Here is an 18,149-nt window from a genome sequence, read left to right as displayed (position 1 = left end):
CATTTCAAGATTTTGTTTCAAACTTCCTACAGCAGCTAGCAAGGCAACATGGGCTGAGTGGGACCAGGCTGAAGTGAAAGTTGTTACAACGTGCTGGGAAAACAGACAGGTTCTCCCACTGGTGGGAACCGGGGAAAGGTGTCAGGTAGACTCACCCAACACACGAGATTCATCCTCTCAGAATAAAGGGCTTTTTATATTAATCTTTTTTTTTTTTTTTTTTTTTTTTCTTTCCAGAGACAAAGTAAACCAAAAGTATCCATTTTATTGCATTCACATTTACTTCTAATACTTTTGCACTGACTTCAGGACCAAAACACATGGACAGGCCCCAAATTACCTTTATGTGCAGTTGCTGGAATTTACAGCTCTGTTTGGAGTCTGGCAATTAGCTAAATACCACACATGAAACATTTTTTCCTTCTTTTGATTTTGGATGGCAATAGCAATGCCAAACACATGAAAATAATTATAAAAGTATCCAGAAAAACAAGAAAAAGAAGAAACTTTTACTGCTCACGCTCATCTCAAATGTGTTTGGTGTAAGACTTTTGTGAATGAAGTCAAACAAGTGATCTTTACAGGCTCATAAATGAGGAACTAATCCATTGGAGAAGGAAAACCAGGAATATTTCTGCTAGATTTGACATTTGCTCCTCACAATATTATTGGATGTAGTGTTACTTGCACTGCAAACCCCACTGAAATCAACAGGAGGTATTGATGGCATTAAGCCCTGGAAATGACCTGTTCATGGAACATTCTTACAACATGAAATGATCTTTGTGACAGGTAAGATCTCTGCAATAGTTGTCACTAGATCCAGTTGCAGATGGGAAAAATGCTTAAGTGATATGGAGAAGGTATACACTAGAGGCAATCCAATGCATATGCCAGAAACCAATCCCTTTTAATTTAAGGTAACAAAGACGATTAACTGGTAAATATATAAGAATAGAGTCTTCTCTTCTGCTGTTCATGTCCCCTCAAATGTAAGACAAACTCCGATGAACATGTGCATCACTCAAAAGGCTGGAAGCCTCAAACAATACTGGCTGCACTCTAAGAAACTCATATTTACCTCTTTAAATCCCTTTCATTTAGATCTACATTGTCAAAATTTTTCCATAAAAAATCCTTAACAGGAGAAATTATAAAGAAGAAGTGATGTTTTCAAGTGGTTAACAGTGTGGGTCCATATAGGACCATGGGTCCCTACAGCAATTCTATTGGAGGAGAAATGATGTATAAAGTTGCTTTTGATGCAATTTGCAGATGGAAAAAAGATGACAAGTTTGCAAAAATATTGCTACAAAAATCTTTGTGTTAGAGAAATGTTTTAATTTTACCTTGTTAAGAGCCTACTGAAACTTGCTTTTTCACTGGTGAAGGAGTGTGGAGAACAGGAAGAGAGAGTTCATTTAAACTGTCATGACACAAAATTCAATGTGCTTCAAAGTTTTATATCAGTTTTCCTAGATTATATAAACTAGCAAGCCACAACTACACAACCCATGGCCCTTTCCTGAATGATCCTACTTACACAGTTATTACGCTTGTGTTTCTTTTTGGCTGAAAGACATTAAATATTTTCAGTGCAAAAGTGTGTTTAAATAAGAAAACTATTATTCTCATCAGTAAAAAGAAGAATAAAACCAAACTAATCACTCATAATGGTGTAAGTCTTTGCCTTTAAGTAAGAGATAAGATTCTAAATCTACATTATGGAAACATATTCTGAGGTGTTTTGTTTGAAACACTGGTATAGAGAAGATAAATACTAGGTTTTGGATTTGAAACTCATGCATCAAGATATGTCTTCATCACACTGTAGAGTTAAGAGATTCTGTAAAATGCAGCATCATCTGCATCACTGCACAGCAGAATATACTGGTCTGGGCACGGGGGGGTGATCGATCAAACCTTTACCACAGTTGAGATGTTTGGGTGTACACACCACAAGATCAATACGAACATTTGGGCCATATCTGAACAAATCAACATTACTTCATTTGCAAAACTCAGCTGAAGGAAATCTTAATGACAGCTTTTCTCACATGAGGTTTCAGTAATTCTGCCTTTGTTATGGATACAGCTATAAAAGCCCTTTGGTTTTCTGGTAGAAACCCGAGTAGAGTGTTCAGAAATGTGTAGCATTTAATATTAATCAAAGTACTCTGATAAAAAAATCTGGCCCTTTGCTGCTTCTTAGGTTTCCTTCTATTAACTGACCAGGTTTCTCCAGCTGCCAACACAAGTTATGTGCTTTAAATACAACAGATTGTTTCTGGGGAAATTTTGTGCCATGTATTTCAGCAGATGTTAAACTTCTTTGTTGGGCAGTTTAGGAGCTCATCACATTTGACCACTGGTTATCAAAGATGGACTAAGCATCAAAACACAGGACTAAAAACTCCTTTCATTAATGAGATAAAAATCCAACTCTGAATTTTACCACTTGAACCTTTCTCCATGGCATGGTCAAACCAGAACTTAATTCAAACATCCTCAAATTTCAGGCATGCTTGGATTCAGCTCTGCCTTTGGATCTAAACTTCATGGCTTTGATCCATTTGTTATGAAGTCTGATCTCATCCTGGATAAGAAGCAGCATTACTCAATAAAGAGAGTTAATACTAGAACTGTGACATTGGGAAAACCTGCTTGACAAGCAGGCTTGTTTAACCAACAGAAATAGGTTGTCAAGATCATGAGCCAGGAAACAGTTTAACAAAAATCGATGAAGAAATTACAAGTGACTAACAAATTCACACAATGAGTATAAGCAGCTGAAACTAGAGAAGAAACATAGATAAAGACTAAACAGTCTGTGCAGAGGGCAGCATTTTGCTGTTGCTGCACTGATAAAACCACAGCCTCATCAGCTCTGCTAAAGTGACTGGGTTCCACCTTGTAAAAACTAGGGAATTTAACAAAATCTGCTGTAGGTTGCCTTTGATGCTTTAATTGCCAGTCTACTTTTCCCCACAGTTTTGACTTTAATCTGTTTATCAGTTGCTCACCTAAATAGAAATATCTGTCAGAAGATCCTGCTTTATAATACCATAATTGCATCATATGAAGTTAGAGCTTTAACACAGTAAGTTACAGAAGCAGCTTTTCTGGAGGAAAACGAGATGTCCTGATCCTGAGCAGAGACATAATTTACCAGAAAGGTGTCACACAGCCCAAGAAAAGAAAAAAACTAACTTTTGCTTTAGGGAGTTTGAGGTTTCACCTTCCCACGGAGCTCATGGCACTTATGGAAACAGATAAGGAACAGCTAGGACGTGAGGTAAGGTGTATTTTTCTCTTGGTATTTGTCTTGTGTTCTGTAGGCAGGACAATGTGTGAGCAGTGGTTAAAGCACTCCTCTGTCCTACAGCTACTATGACACAGTAAGTTTGATTTAAGTTTGTACTTGTTCCTTGGACAAGTTAGTTTGGATCATATGGCAGTGTAGCAAAGTGTGTCTCAGAGCTGCCTGTTCAGGAGGTGCTGAGCCTGCAGGCCCTTCCCCAAAACCCATCCTGAGCCAAACAGCACTGCCTGCTCCTGTGGGAGCTCCTGCAGTGGGAGAGGTCACTCCAGGTTCAGAGAGAGCCTGGGATGAACAGCAACACTCCACAGTTGCTTCTCCCCCTCCTTTCTGAAAAAAGCGTTATCCAGGGTTTCTGCTTCTCACTATCAGCTCTAATAAAAACACTGCTTCCATGTATTTTTCAGCAAAGGCTCATTTTCTAATAGGACAAAAAAATAGTCTCTGCTTGGGATCTTAGAGTGAATCAACTGCAAGTGCACATCCAGCTATAAATTTGAGTCTGAAATGTGTTGAAAGATTACATTTGTAAAAATGCAGGCAATTTGACACCTCTAGATCACAGCAAACACCAGGCCACAAAATCAAGCCTCTTGACTGTCAGTTAATTCCAGGCTCCCAAAAGTGTCTCTTGGAAACTATTTCCGCAGGGAGCAAAATAACTAATGTAATTGGAAACACTGGAAAAGCAATGGGGAATGAAAGAGGATAAAGAGAGGCGGAAAACACACACTAAGATGCATACATAGACATACGGTATAATTAGCTTCAGTCTATTGTATAACAGTCATAACAAATGAGTCAGCTCCTTAGGTGGTGTAATTAGACTTCAGTGGACCAATACCAATTTATAGCAGCTAATAATTACGATATATAATTATATGGACTGATTCTGATCTGTATAAATTGTTAGTAAACTCCAATGAGGGCAATAAGGTCAATCAGTGAAAAAATTGTGCAAGTGAGATACAAATCAGATGCCAAATAAAAGTATCTTATGTTCACACAGCTGCTCTTATCCCAGGCAATTTTTAAAATTAACTTAATGTAGACAGGAATTGCTTGGGGCACCATTAAAATGTGGTCACTTCTATGATGCTACTCAGCAGCTCTTGAACAGTTGCAGAAACTGTATATGCTAGCTGGGAATGGCAGGGCAGGAAAATGTTAGATCCATTAGAAAGTGCAGGGGAAATACTGGCTGGGAGGAAGAAATTTGCCATACCTGACTTAGGAGGGGGTGCTGGATCTGATTGCTGTGTGCTTTCAAAATTAATCACCTAACACCACACTGGAGCTCAGTGCTCTTTGCCAACTGAAACCATCATCCCCTTAAAAAATCAGAGGTGTGAGCAGAGTTGCCTGCAGTTCTCTTAAGATCTCCAGTATGAAATGAGTGCAGAGGCAAACCTCAGACCTGGTCTCCAATAATTATGTCTTTCAGTCTACTTCGTGAATCTTCCCTATTAGTAAAAAAAACCAAAGAGAAGTCCAGAATAAGCTGTTGGATTTGGTATATTGCCAGCTGTGAAAGCAAGACAGGGTTCCTCTGAGAGCAGATAACAAGCACATCAGGAATTGCTTCTGATGTCAAATCCATGCCCTTATAGCTGACCTCATTAAAGGCTATATCTTGCTCCCTCCGAAACCCATGGCAATGATTTCTACAGTTTGCTATGGGATGTTTGTGTACTAGTCAGCCTTAAGAGTCAAAAAATGTTTGGCTATTTCTCTATCTGCTATTTCCATCAGACCTGATGAATTTTCGGGATCACTGGGGTCTCTGCAAGCATGGACTTAACTTCAGGGAGTGCCCCAACGTAATATCAGTAAACAGGCCATGCCAAGGAAAGGTGAGTGCTCTCTCCTAGGGCAGGAGTAGGAAGGGGCCTGGTGCAAGGTGAACCACCATAAACATGGACTCAGAGGCTGCCCAGCTCACACCAGAGGGGTGGTGGTGGCTGTAACAGTGCTACTGCTCTCCAGCTGAAATCTTGTATGACAGAAGTACCACCACTGAAGTGCTAACACTCCTAACATTGCCTAATACTCCCACTGTTTTAGAAACAAACTCTCAGCATCTTTTAGTTTTTACCCACTGTCTGATATCAATACTATTCCCCATCTAAGGGTTAAAACCCCTAGATCACACCTCACTGTGGACCTACACTGTGCTGAGCCAGTACTGCTTTGCTTCTCGGGATACAGCAGCTTTGCATTTCCTAGGGCACAGATGCACCTCTGCCCACCCTCAGGCTTTTGCACTTGGAGTTACAACATGTGTACAATGCTCTATCCTTCCACTTTCTCTCTCCTCCCAGAAGGGTGCCAAGACAGGTGAGAAGAGAAGACAGAGAGAACTTTCTCATACTCAGTAAGAAACAGAGAGTTAGGAAGTAAAGAAACTGAAAAGAAAAAAACTGCAGCAAAGTGAAGTTACTGCTTCTGCCCTTGGCTCTCCTGTCCCCATCCAAGCTTAAGGAAGCACCACACCAGGAAGGAACTACAGTTGAAATCTGATAAATCAGAGTTTCTCTGGAGGGAGCAGAAGCAACTAAAAAGGAATGTAAATGATCTTTGACCAATGACTTTTGTCTAGTTGTGGTTTCTGGTATAGTGTATGTGGTTTCTTGTTCGGTACAGTAATGAGTGTTTGTACAGCAATGTGTTCAATGTGCACAGTGCTGAGAGATTAGAGAGTGAAGGATGGCATGGGACATGTCAATATGGATCTGCAGTGATCAAAGGAGCCTGTCTCTTCTGGGCACAAGTCTGGGTTGGGTTACAGCAAAGGAAAAATGTGAAGTGCTTCTTAATGTGTTTTCTCTGTATTCTCTGCTCTACGAGCACCGTAAATGGAAGAACATCTTCTTCCCTAATAATCTATTTCCTGCATGTGGCTCCCCAATAAACATATTAAAGTTTTGTTTGAAGTATATAGTTTGCTAGGAAAACAGACTTGTCACTGTTTAAAACAGTAATAATCACGAGTGCTGTTTAAAAGCTGAAGTGAGGTTATGCGCATATCTTCACTCCGACTGGTTATCAGCCATGAATCTTGTACTTAGGTAATTATTAGAGTTTTCTTTTTTAAGGGGATGATTTACTTACTCTGCATCCCTGCCAGAGTCTCTCTCTCTCTTTTTTTAATATTTGAATTTTACACATTAAGTAGGGCATGCTCATTTTTCTCTGCCTCTGCCCTCTTTTGAGTTATGAATCCCTTCAGTGAGTAATGAGCAGTTGGCAACTTTTATGCATAAGAAAGAAGATTCAATGAATTCCAAATACGCTACATGGACGCTCCTCTTCCTACATAAAAAGTATAACGTTTTTATGAATTGGGCCCACGATGATCTGGCATTAAATCACTGCCTCCTTTCTTCTCTGTGCTCTATTTATGCTCCGGGGACGTGCAGTCGCAATGTGTTATAAATTCAACTGAATTACTAATTAAAAAACCTACCGTACAAAAATAGAACAAAGGGTGGAATTAGAGCCAACAGGATCTGAGCCAGTGCAGTGGTCCCGGGGAAATGGTCTGGGCTGCAAGGCAGGTGATCTGATCCTCATCTGGGACTAACTAAGAGAGCTCTCTTGCTCCAGATGATTTACAATGCTGCAAATCCAGCCCCTCTGCAGGCCTTTGGCAGCGGGTGCCAACAGGTCTCTTGGCCTCCTGTTTCCCATTCTCTCTCCAAAGGGGATGAGCAGCTCCCATTGGCGCCATGAGAATTAGAGCCTGTAGGAAATGAGCAGCACTTCTGGTCTTGCTCAGCAGGGTTTGGAAGGACCATGGGGGATTTTCACTGATGGAAAGGGTTCACACCACTCAACAGCCAGCAATCTGGTTTGCCTGGGAGTCACGCTGAGCCCTCTGCAGCACCGTGAGAGACTGGCCTGTATAGTGCAGACACCAGGAAAAGGAGAGTTGAAACAGGCCATCCTTAGAGTCTCAGCTAGGAAAGGTGCTCTTCCCTGCTAGTTTTCCTAATCATCTGCTCTAAAATTGAAGTGTTCAACATCAAAGTAAAACACAAACTTTAGAAAAGCAAAATGTTCAAGCATGCACTGCGAGGTGTATTCCATGGTGGATACGCTCACCCTTCTTTCCCCACTTCTAAGTTTGAAAAGAAACAAACAGGAACAATAAAGCTGAAAGGTGTGTGCAAGTTGGCAGGTATGTCTATCAAAACACCCTATCCTGAATACTGCCTGTGGGCAGGTACCGAGCTGACCAGTGGCTTGGAGAAAAGTATATCTTCATTCTGCCAAGTGCCTCTGAAAATAATCGTATAGGAGTGATATTTACAGAGATGTGTTCCTGGGATGCTCCAAGCTCCAGCAGAGCCAGGAAGAATATCTTACTAGAAATTCAACGTGGAAAAAAAATAGATTCATCTTGCAACTCTCTCTTCACGGCCAAGTCAGTTTCTCTGCTGACTTCAGCAGGTGCTGTGCATGCACAGAAACCCTCCCTGCACTGGGGAGAGGCAGTGAATGAAATGGCTGCAAGAGCTGGCAGGAGAGAATGAAAGTAGGTTGTGTAGGTAGAAATGCAAATTTTAACAAGCTGATAGAACCTTAATCTTTGCATCAGACTGCACAAATAAAAAAAACAACATCCAACATCAGCTCTGCCTGATAGATAAAGAAGTGCTACTTTCCCATACTGTCTGTCCCAGCATTGCTACAGCAGCATCCAAACCACTTCTGTATCATAGTTCAGCTTCTGAACTAAGGCGCAGGTTAACCATGAACAATTTCAGCCCACTTTAAACCTCTGTGCTGTTGGAATCAGTGGCTCAGCAGCTAATTCACAAATGGCTCAGTTGACCATGCAGTGGGGACAGAGCAGATAGCTGAGGGCAGTGACCTCACCACTCAACCTCAGCTAATCTGTCCCCATTTGCCACAGACAAGAATGAAAGAAAGAAGACAAAAAAGAAAGGGCTACTGTCTGATGTCCCTTACAATTCAGCATCACACATTCAGAAATAACTAGTCCTCCACAATTCGGAGATGAGTTAAAATTCACAAAATATAAAATAATTTCTGGATTCTTAGCTAAGACCCATAAGCCCATAGGGTTCCTGTACTGAAGGATTTCTTGATGGCTTGGAAAGCCTGCACTCTTCCCCAACTGCCTGACTTGTCACGTAGCTCAGCCTTTGGCAGAGGAGATGTTACTGAAGCCAAACAGCACAGATCACACCCAAGTGTTTGTTATGTAGTACATACACAACCTATTTCTCTCATTGAAAAGATAATTCACTTCCAGTCTGAATGCATCTTCCCCCATGTTTTATCTTTTTTCTAAGTTCAGTCCAGAAATAAAATATATTGTGATAGAAATGACTGGATAAAACCCTGCCAGAAGCACACAGGCACAGGGTTTCTGCACACAGGAACATGCAGCTCATCTGGAAGTGACTCTGATACTCAGCACAAGGGCAGCAAGCCCTTCCTACATGAATTTATTAAGTACTTAATGGAGCTCCCCTAACTGGCCAAAGCTTCAAGAAAGAAGGAAGCAGAGGTGATCCTGCCACCCAAGTCTGCCTCTCCTGTGCCTTAAGACACTGGACAAATTCCTCCTTTACTCCCTGTGGCCATCAGTACTCCCACGTTTGTTTGCTTGAGCCACACATCCCTGGGGCAGGGACCCTCACTGCATTCAGGTCGGTGGGACCTCTGGGCAGGCTGAAAAGCAACATGCTGCATAATGCTCTTGTTCACACCTGTGTAAACCTGGAATAGCCAAAACCAGTGGAGTTTCTCTAGGTCTTAATGATTTTGACCTCTAGACATCAATGATCCAGATTTTCATCTCTAGAACTCCATGATGTGGATTCATCATCCATCCAGCCAAACTCCTTTGCTTAACCACTCACATACCTCAAACTATCTTAGAGAAAGAGGTTTAACCCATGTTAGGGAATCAACTTCCTAGGAAATAACTATTTATTATTAAATGAATTATACTATCTCTTTACCATTTAAATTGCGAATCTGCCATCAACTTCTGCATTCCCTTATGATAAAAAACTCCATTGCTGAAGCACAGATTAATTGCATTCTCCTTTGCACTAGCTTTTATTGCTTCAGTCTCACCTGGCTCACACCTCCCCAGCCTGCAGGCAAAAGCCTGGATACCAATAATCCACTCAAACACCCTCAACCCTCTGCAGTTTGGAGAACTATGCCCTTTGGAAAACCCACTCTTCCATCAGTAAAACCTGGAAAAGCCAGACAGCTGGACACAGTTTAGTGTGGTTTAGCTGAGATGTCAGTCCTCTTAAGGAAGAAAACACTACTCAGTGTGAGTAAAAGTGGTACCATCTGGTCCAAAGAGAAGAGACCTCTGCAGCATGGCCTGAAGGTCAATCCCTGTTGGACTCCAAATCAGAAAGTGCTGTAGCATGCACAGCTGTAAATGGAGAGTGCTCTGGTGAATCCCTCTGTTGAGCTCAGCTCCAGGATCTGCAGCCAACAGCCCTAATTGATGATTTACTTAGGCAGCAACTGGTCTTCTGGAGTGACAAGAGGTGTCAGGTTTTTGAAGGAATAAGCTCTCTCTTCTCCCCATTGTGACCAGCAGCTTCTCAAATCCTGAGCATTTATTCAAGCAACCAACCTTCAGTAGCAAATGGCTTGAGTTTTGATGTTTAATGTTGCTGGGATAGCAGTAGGCAGCTTTTCTTGTTTTCAGCTCTTTTAGCACAATTTTTGCCTAAAGCAAAATACGGTTTCAAGCAGTCTCACTCCACCTGTACTTTCTCCTTGCCTCAGCTAACAGCACTTGTGTATGTGTTAAAGATGCTGCAGAAGAATTCGATGCTACAGGGCTTGCTCACTTATTTCAGACAGTCAGCAATCCAACTTTTTTAAAGCACACTTCTTATACAAAAGAATTATGTTCCTTTTTTGCTTTACAACCCAATTTCAAAGCTTGCAAAAACTTGTGGAGGGGGGGAGGGAAAAGTCATGCCCTTGATTGAGACATCAACATAACATGACATTTTACAAAGACTGTCAATAAGCCTCCTTAAAGAGACACTGCCAAATTAGTTTAAGTGACTGGGTTTGCCGAGATTTCTTTAAGGTTGACTTAAATGTCAGATGCTATTAGCTCTGGAAGTTCAAACAGCCTACCACTGCAAGCAGCTTGTGCAGTGGAGGTTGAAAGGGCCCCAGGTAAGCCAAGCCATGCTCAAACACTGCCTACCACATCTACGGAGGAAGGAGCTCCACAGTGAAATGCAGAGACCAGAGTGATACAGATAGAGGATTTATGTTGATTTCTTCTCAAATGCAACACCAGCTCTAGATTCGTACCTCTGCAGCTTCTAGTTTCCTAGCTGAAGTCAACACTGCTCTTCTCATTTACATGTAAGGGGGAAATCTGTTTGCATTAAAACTTCAGAACATGTGTGTGTCTTTGAAGAAAAGTGAACTATCGATTAGCAATTGACAAATGCAATAGAAATGTTATATGGGCTGAGAAAGATCCATACATAATTTATAGCTGTGCCAAATATGAGTGACAGCAAACAGCAGGAGGCTTGAGCACGATATTGATTACTTGAAAAAACTGAGAAAGGCATCGTGCTGAGGACTGGGAGGATAAAGAGGAGAGGCAACAAGCAGAGAAAACAGGAGCAAAGCCATTAAGGATGTTGTGCTACCAGACACTGCCAGCCTAGGAAACTGAGGAGACAGTCAGGTGGAGAGCACTGCTCTCTCCTTCCCAATCAATAATACCATGTCAAAACATAAAATGCATGCTTTTGCTCTTAAGTAAAATGTGTCTAAGATTTTTAAAAGCATTGATTCAGGATGGATCAATGAGAATCTAGGCGTATTTTCCTGTGCAAAAAGGGGGTAATAACACTTTGTAGATAATCACACAACAGAAGAGGTTTCCAATCCTGGTTATAAATGTCCTATTTATATTACAATCTTTTTGTCAGTTAAGGTTAAGAATAGTAGGTCAAGGAGTCTTGCACTGTTGAAGGGGGGAAGGCAAACATGTTAATGTGGGAGCATGACATCTTTTTAAAAGATGAATATTAAGGACAGGACTGAGCTTGAGCAGGAGAGGCTTGAAAATGTGGATCCTCTTCAGCTTCACTTCCAAAGAACTTCCACGTGCTTTTTCTCTCCATTTCTTAACAGCTTCAAAACACCAGACTGAAGAACAACGCTCAGCTGAGAGGATATGAATGAATGTGCTCTTCAGGGCCTGTTCCTGTAGGTACTGCATTTCTTCAGCAGCTGCTCAGCTGCAAGGTCCTGGCAAGGCTGGGGCTGGTGTTGAAAAGGCTCCGCTAGAGTAACTATTCCAGCAAAATTTGTTCTAGCAATTCTCATATCCCAAAAGTATGTTTGGCAGTAGAGTATACAATGGTCCTCTAATTAAGCATGCTATGTGAGGAGAAATTGCAGTTACAATTAGACTTCTGCCTAACAAGATTTTGGCCAGCATAGAAATGACATTAAACCCAAAATAGAAGACACATTTTTAACTGGCATCATCTGAGCAGTACGGAGAAAAAAAGCTTTAAGAAAGAGGAAAAGGTGGTTCTAGACTCTTAACTGCCCACCTCTCCCTCAGAGAACTCAGGAAACAAATTTTGGCTTTTGAGTATTGGATTGGAACACTGAAATGGGACACAAAATACTTTGGATATTTTAGATGAACAAAAATTCCACACAGTGACTCTCATCCTTAATCACTTATTCTTCAACAGGCACAGACTGTTACTTTTTAAATGTGGGTGATTTATTTTTGGGTTTTTTTTGAGTTATTCCATAGATAGAGGTGAATGGCATATGATGGAGGACAAGAAGAATGGTCCACAACCCACTTGAGCAGTAGCATGTTTTCAAATCAACCAGATAGTCAAAGAAAACATTTTCCCACAACTTTACATGCCTTTTGTCTCTTATTCAAAGGCTCAGTTTTTCCATAACAATGCAGTGTTTCACTGTCCCGAACATTTACATGCCCCTGAAGTTCTAATACTGATGCAATAATTCCTTGGCATCAATAAAATATATTCCCTTTGTGAACTCCTGCTGTTTCCCTCATCATCGGTAACAACTGAAAAGCCTTACAAAAATAATTATTTTGCTGCACACTGTTTTTCATTTTTGATAGAATCTTTACCACAGACTTCTCTGAATGCACATCTAAGAAAATCCTTGTCATTATTTCCACTGACCTGAGTAATTAGGCAGGAGCCAGAACCCCCTGCCTCCTGATTGGCGAGATGTTCTGCGTAAAGCACACTTAGCAAGTCTCCCCTCCAGCAGCCAAACAGCACAGGCTATGGAAAGCAGAGTAAGACAGAAGCATTTGGGAAAGCAAAGGACACAACCTAATGGACTGCAGCTAGAGCCCCGCAGGGGACAAAGGGCCTAGGGTGGCTCACGATGTGGCCCCTCTGGAGAAGACTGGCTCCAGACAGCTCAAAGCACATAATGTACACCAGCTCCTCCTGCATTCACCGTGGCCACCTGCTGCTCCTGCTCCCTCGGGGCTTCTCCAAAAGGGGCAGTTTTGCACTTTAGGGAGGTGTTTGCCCCCAGCCTCTGTGCTACTGGAGTTCGCAGCTCTGGACTTTGGCCAGACAGCACTCCTCAGCTTTTATGCAAGTGTTATGAAAATGACATTTACCTATGTCCTTACAGGGCTGTGGGGGAGATCGATCAGGCAGCTTAGATATCCTGCTTTCTCTAATCTCCCAAATTAATTAGCTCCCAAACAGACATCATGCCAGCAGGCCAGATCCCTCCAGCTTCACCAGTAAGAACAGCAGGTGGGAGAACAGCTCCACGCACGTTCCTTGCTTGGCCTTTTCCTGAAACTGCTTGTGACACTAATTGATCAGTGCCAGCAGTGATGGTGGCTGAGACACACGCAACCCACAGGGAAGCTGTTCAAAGCTGCAGTAATGAGTAACCTATTGCAGCTTGAAAGCACTACCATGGGCTTTGAATTCTGCTACGATTACCTGGGATAGCCAGACTTCTGTCCCCTCCCAGTGTTAGAGAGATGAATAATATTTAACCTTTTTTGAATTTTAGGCTAACGACCTGAGGTGGGGGGGAAGAAGATAACTTCAAACTACTTTGTGTATAGCAGAGGGACTTCAGTGAGTGCCTACCTGGGAGGAGGCACAGCTGAGTCAGCACACAAAGGTGCTCCAGGTTGTTGCCAGTGGGGGACCTGGAAATCCTGCTCTGCCAGTAGCGTCGCTCTGTGCACAAAGGCCTGTGCAGACACCAAGCCTCCCTGGCAGCATGGAAAGTCAGGGCATACACACAAGCTTCTGACATTCTGGCAACCTTAGGCCAAAAAAGCAAGCCCTCAGGAGCCTTCCCCAAAAGCACCAGCTGCAACAGCCCTGAGACTACAACTTCTGCTGAGGACAGACTCCCAGCTGCCCCCAGCATCAGCGGACAGGATAAAAACCACCAGTCTTCAGAGTTCATTAGGAATTTCTGAATCAAAGTGGTAAACTAAAAAAAGCTGAGGAGACCAAATCAAGTGGAAACAGCATCACGGGTGCAGCACTTGTCTGGTCACAACTGCTTGTAATTTGCCTTTATGCTCAGAGTTGATGCAACTTTCAAAAACAATATGTGGCTCTGTTGAATGATTTATGCAGTGTGTGTTGCAGCAGACATTGCCATTATAAAAAATTTCCCTGCAAACTAGCACAGTGATTAAAAATAGAAGCAAAAATATACAACACCACAATCTAGAAATGAGTCGGCCCACAAGTATCTTAAAATACACCTCCATCACTCCAGATACCTCCAGCAACCACTCTAAAGTATCACCATTCCAGGAATCAGTGCATTTGGAAGGAACAGGTCAGTGATTCTGGGAAGCTTTGTGAGACCTCGTCATCAAGAGAGCAGGAGAGAATTTGCAATGGCTGCAGGAAAATATCAGTGTCTCAACTGCAGCAAACACCTCCATGCCGAAAGCATTTGCATTTTTTCTTGCCCTGCCTTGGCACAAGTTCAGTGGTAAAATAAATGACAGTAGTAGCTGAAACATTTCCTTGAAGTGACAGAATCTACACCGAGAGCCATGCTAGTAGTAGGGGATCTACTTCAAAAGCATCCTGATTTGTTCCAAAAATGAAGTAAATTTGTCACTTATTATACTACCAGTTAATACAAAGAATTAATACCCATATTAATAAGCCAACTGGTGTCTTGCTTCATCCTCTATGCACAGAGGAAGACAAGTCTGAATTCTGGCCAAGTTCTCAATCTAGAGAACACACATACAAAGTTGGGTCCTTCATGTTTCCCAAACTGTAGGTCTGTGCAAACAGTGCCCACCAGAATAACTTGGCATGACACCGAGGCAGTTCAAGCCATGGGGACTGTGAGGACCCATAGAGAGCTCACCCAGAGCTGAGACACCCACCTACACTCACATTCTCCCAAAAATGTTTTCTCTGCTCCTAACAGAGCAGGTGACACAAGTCCTCTGCTACCTCACAGAAAGCACCCACTCCTCCCTCATGAAGGAAGGTTCAGTTACACAGAGCAGGAGCTGGAGCTGTGGGCTACACTACACGGGTTACATCTGTGCTCAGCAGAGTGCTGTTCTGAATGCAGCTCAACCCCTTGGCTTTCATCTACAAAGCCCTCCAGGACCTCTTGGCTCTTGGCTCTCTCAGAATCTGCTCTGCTGGGTAGCTGAGATCAGCACCCATCTCATGGCACTTGTGTTAACAAGAGGCAAGAGCAGCCTGGGGGATGGGGGCTGGAGGCCAGCACCACCTGCTCCAGAGCAGTTTTCTCACCACAGACTGCCTGGCCTTTGCTTGCAGCAGGCATTGCCATGAAAGACCAGGCACCTTGAGACTTGGACTTCCTGTCTCTGATGCAAGGATGGGTACGCTGGGCAGCAAGAAATCTGGTTCTTCTTTGCTGCCCGGTGGATATTCTGCTGATAGCAAAGCAGTGGGTAGACATTTTACCAGTCAGTCCTTCTGTTTCCCCTTTTTTTGGCACTTTTAAATTAGGTTTTTCTCTCCTTCAGTTTACATTTTCCAGGGCAGGGACTCTTTCATTCTACACCAGAGCTCAGTTCAACAGACCAGCAAATCCATTTGGGACCTTGCTGTACTACTGTAACACAAACCAGTTGGATTAGAAACAAAAAGGTTTGGGTTCTGAAAACATATGTTTTTCAGACTTCAGAGTTCAGCCAGGCACTAATAGTAAAGCTGTTGAATAGTGTGTTAAGGACTCAGATGGAAAGCAGAAACTTCCACAACCACAAGTTGTACAAGACAATACACATAACCCATTGGATGGAAAAATAGACAGTCTTTGTCATGTTAATGCTGATTCAGAAGAGCAGATGTTCCAGAACTAAACATTTTACTGCCACTTCTATTTGTTTGTACGCAGTTTTACCAGAGCTCAGTTCAACAGACCAGCAAATCCATTTGGGACCTTGCTGTACTACTGTAACACAAACCAGTTGGATTAGAAACAAAAAGGTTTGGGTTCTGAAAACATATGTTTTTCAGACTTCAGAGTTCAGCCAGGCACTAATAGTAAAGCTGTTGAATAGTGTGTTAAGGACTCAGATGGAAAGCAGAAACTTCCACAACCACAAGTTGTACAAGACAATACACATAACCCATTGGATGGAAAAATAGACAGTCTTTGTCATGTTAATGCTGATTCAGAAGAGCAGATGTTCCAGAACTAAACATTTTACTGCCACTTCTATTTGTTTGTACGCAGTTTTACCAATGTCTTGTTATAAACTTGATTTTTTTTTTTTTTTTTTGCCCCCACGTTAATTTCTGTTCCTGTTACTGTGTTAATCACTGTAGGTAAATTTTGAATTGGTACCTCTCTGGTTAAGCTCTGGGATTGCTTCCTAGAAAAGGAGCATTAAGAAAAAATAATAAAACTATTCTGGAAATAGCATCCCAGCAGTGCTATCCATAAGCATTTCCAGAATTATTCTGCCTATTATTTAATTAGCTCAGACAAAGGTTGCAGAGTGCACAGAAATCTATCAAGGGATCTGCAATAATATTTGGAGATCATTTCTTTTACTGCTTTATCATTAAAGTTTTATGTACTCTTGCAATTGATAGAAGCAATAAAACATTTCTGAAAAATATGGAAGAAACAAAAAAGTAAAATACATGAAATAAAACCTTCTAATCTTAAATTCCACTAGCACTGCACCCCTGGCATCATTTAACAGTTTGCAAGGTCTGGTGTACAGACTACACTTCACTGGATCATGACAAACTACTTAGATCTAAATACATTTCCTCTCTTTATCCCAGTTGGAAATTCTAAATAGAACTGTTTGAGAGTGAATATATCACTGTTTAGTTTACAAAAACTGTATCTTCCTGCTAATCAAGTGTTTCTCTGAACATGAATACAAAATGTTACATAAAAAAGTAAAAATATTTCAGTAAAATAGATTGCAATTCAAGAAACAGTTATGATTATGTATGGGTACAATTATCTGTTGAAATATTCCAGCATAATACACATTTCAAGTAACCTGAACAGAAATCCTGGGCATGGTGAAAAGCAAAGTTTGCTTAAATGTTTCTTAAAGAACACTCACAGTCCTAGTCTTTCTGCAATCCCCATAGTCAAAGAAAACTGAAAGAAAGATTCATAAGCTCAGTGATACCTCTCTCACTTCAAATTTGGTAGAGAACAGCATGGTATCCAGCACTCGTTAAATCACTCATTTAATTTTAAAAATGAGTCTCTTCAGGGAAGAGATTGGTGCTGGGGGAATGAGAAGTGAATCTGATCAGTAGGAGCTTTATTTCCAGTTTAGAACACCCCAGAGAAAGCCCAGTTTAGTTCTTAGTTCCTAGGCTAAGTTCACAGCTGGAAAAGGGCCATCAACCTTTTTTTACCCTTTGAATTGGATTTCATGTCAATAAAATACTATAAATATAGAAGCCAGCTTTGCCTTTTTAAGGAGACATATGACTTGATTAATTTTATTTTTAAGACTATAGCTGAGTGATAGAACACACTAAGCTCACCATCATCAAATGACATGCTGCTAAGCTAAGTTAGGAAACTTTCGCCAGTAAGCATCCAAAGTTTAAAAGTAGCTCAATCAAATACTAACATGAGCTACAGTAGTCACCATGTACAAATTGCAGAAACAGCAAATTTTGTTGTCCTGGGAAGTCAAAGGAAATTCTGCAGCCACAGCAGCAAAAGCAGGAAAACTTAAAGCACTGCATTACTATAATTAAGTCAACTAATTGTACACATGTGAGCAGTGATGTTGCATCAGCAATGTCATGTGTCTGAAAGATAGTAGGGACACAATAAATCACTTGTCAAGACTTTTTAAACACAACATATTTGACAATACTCAGTGAATTCCCAGCATCAACAACCAGCAGCCTCAGTAACATTCAAGACTTTCTCATGCTTATTCTAATGCCAAGTCTCTGACTGCAGCCAGCATCCTTGCTCTCACATCTAAAGCAAACAAAGGCCAACATGTGCATATACAGGATGAGCCCGCTCCCAGCTTTGGCACCAATGCTACTTTTCTTACATATTCCATTTTTATTTTTATTTTTATTTTTATTTTAAACTAGAAGCCAGCTGTTGAAATCTGGACTCCCTTCATCTAAAGTGTGAAGGATCATGTCAAGTGCAAGCAATGATTCACACCAGAAAGGACACTGTGATTTCCCAGCTATCTGATCAAATATAGTTTTAGGCAAATGACTAATATAAGATATAGAATTATGTATTTTTTAAAGTTTGCCATAAC

The sequence above is a fragment of the Chaetura pelagica genome, unplaced genomic scaffold, assembly GCF_000747805.2.
Source record: "Chaetura pelagica isolate M959 unplaced genomic scaffold, ChaPel_1.0 scaffold425, whole genome shotgun sequence".
NCBI classification, from domain to species: domain Eukaryota; kingdom Metazoa; phylum Chordata; class Aves; order Apodiformes; family Apodidae; genus Chaetura; species Chaetura pelagica.
This window is presented reverse-complemented; position numbering follows the sequence as displayed.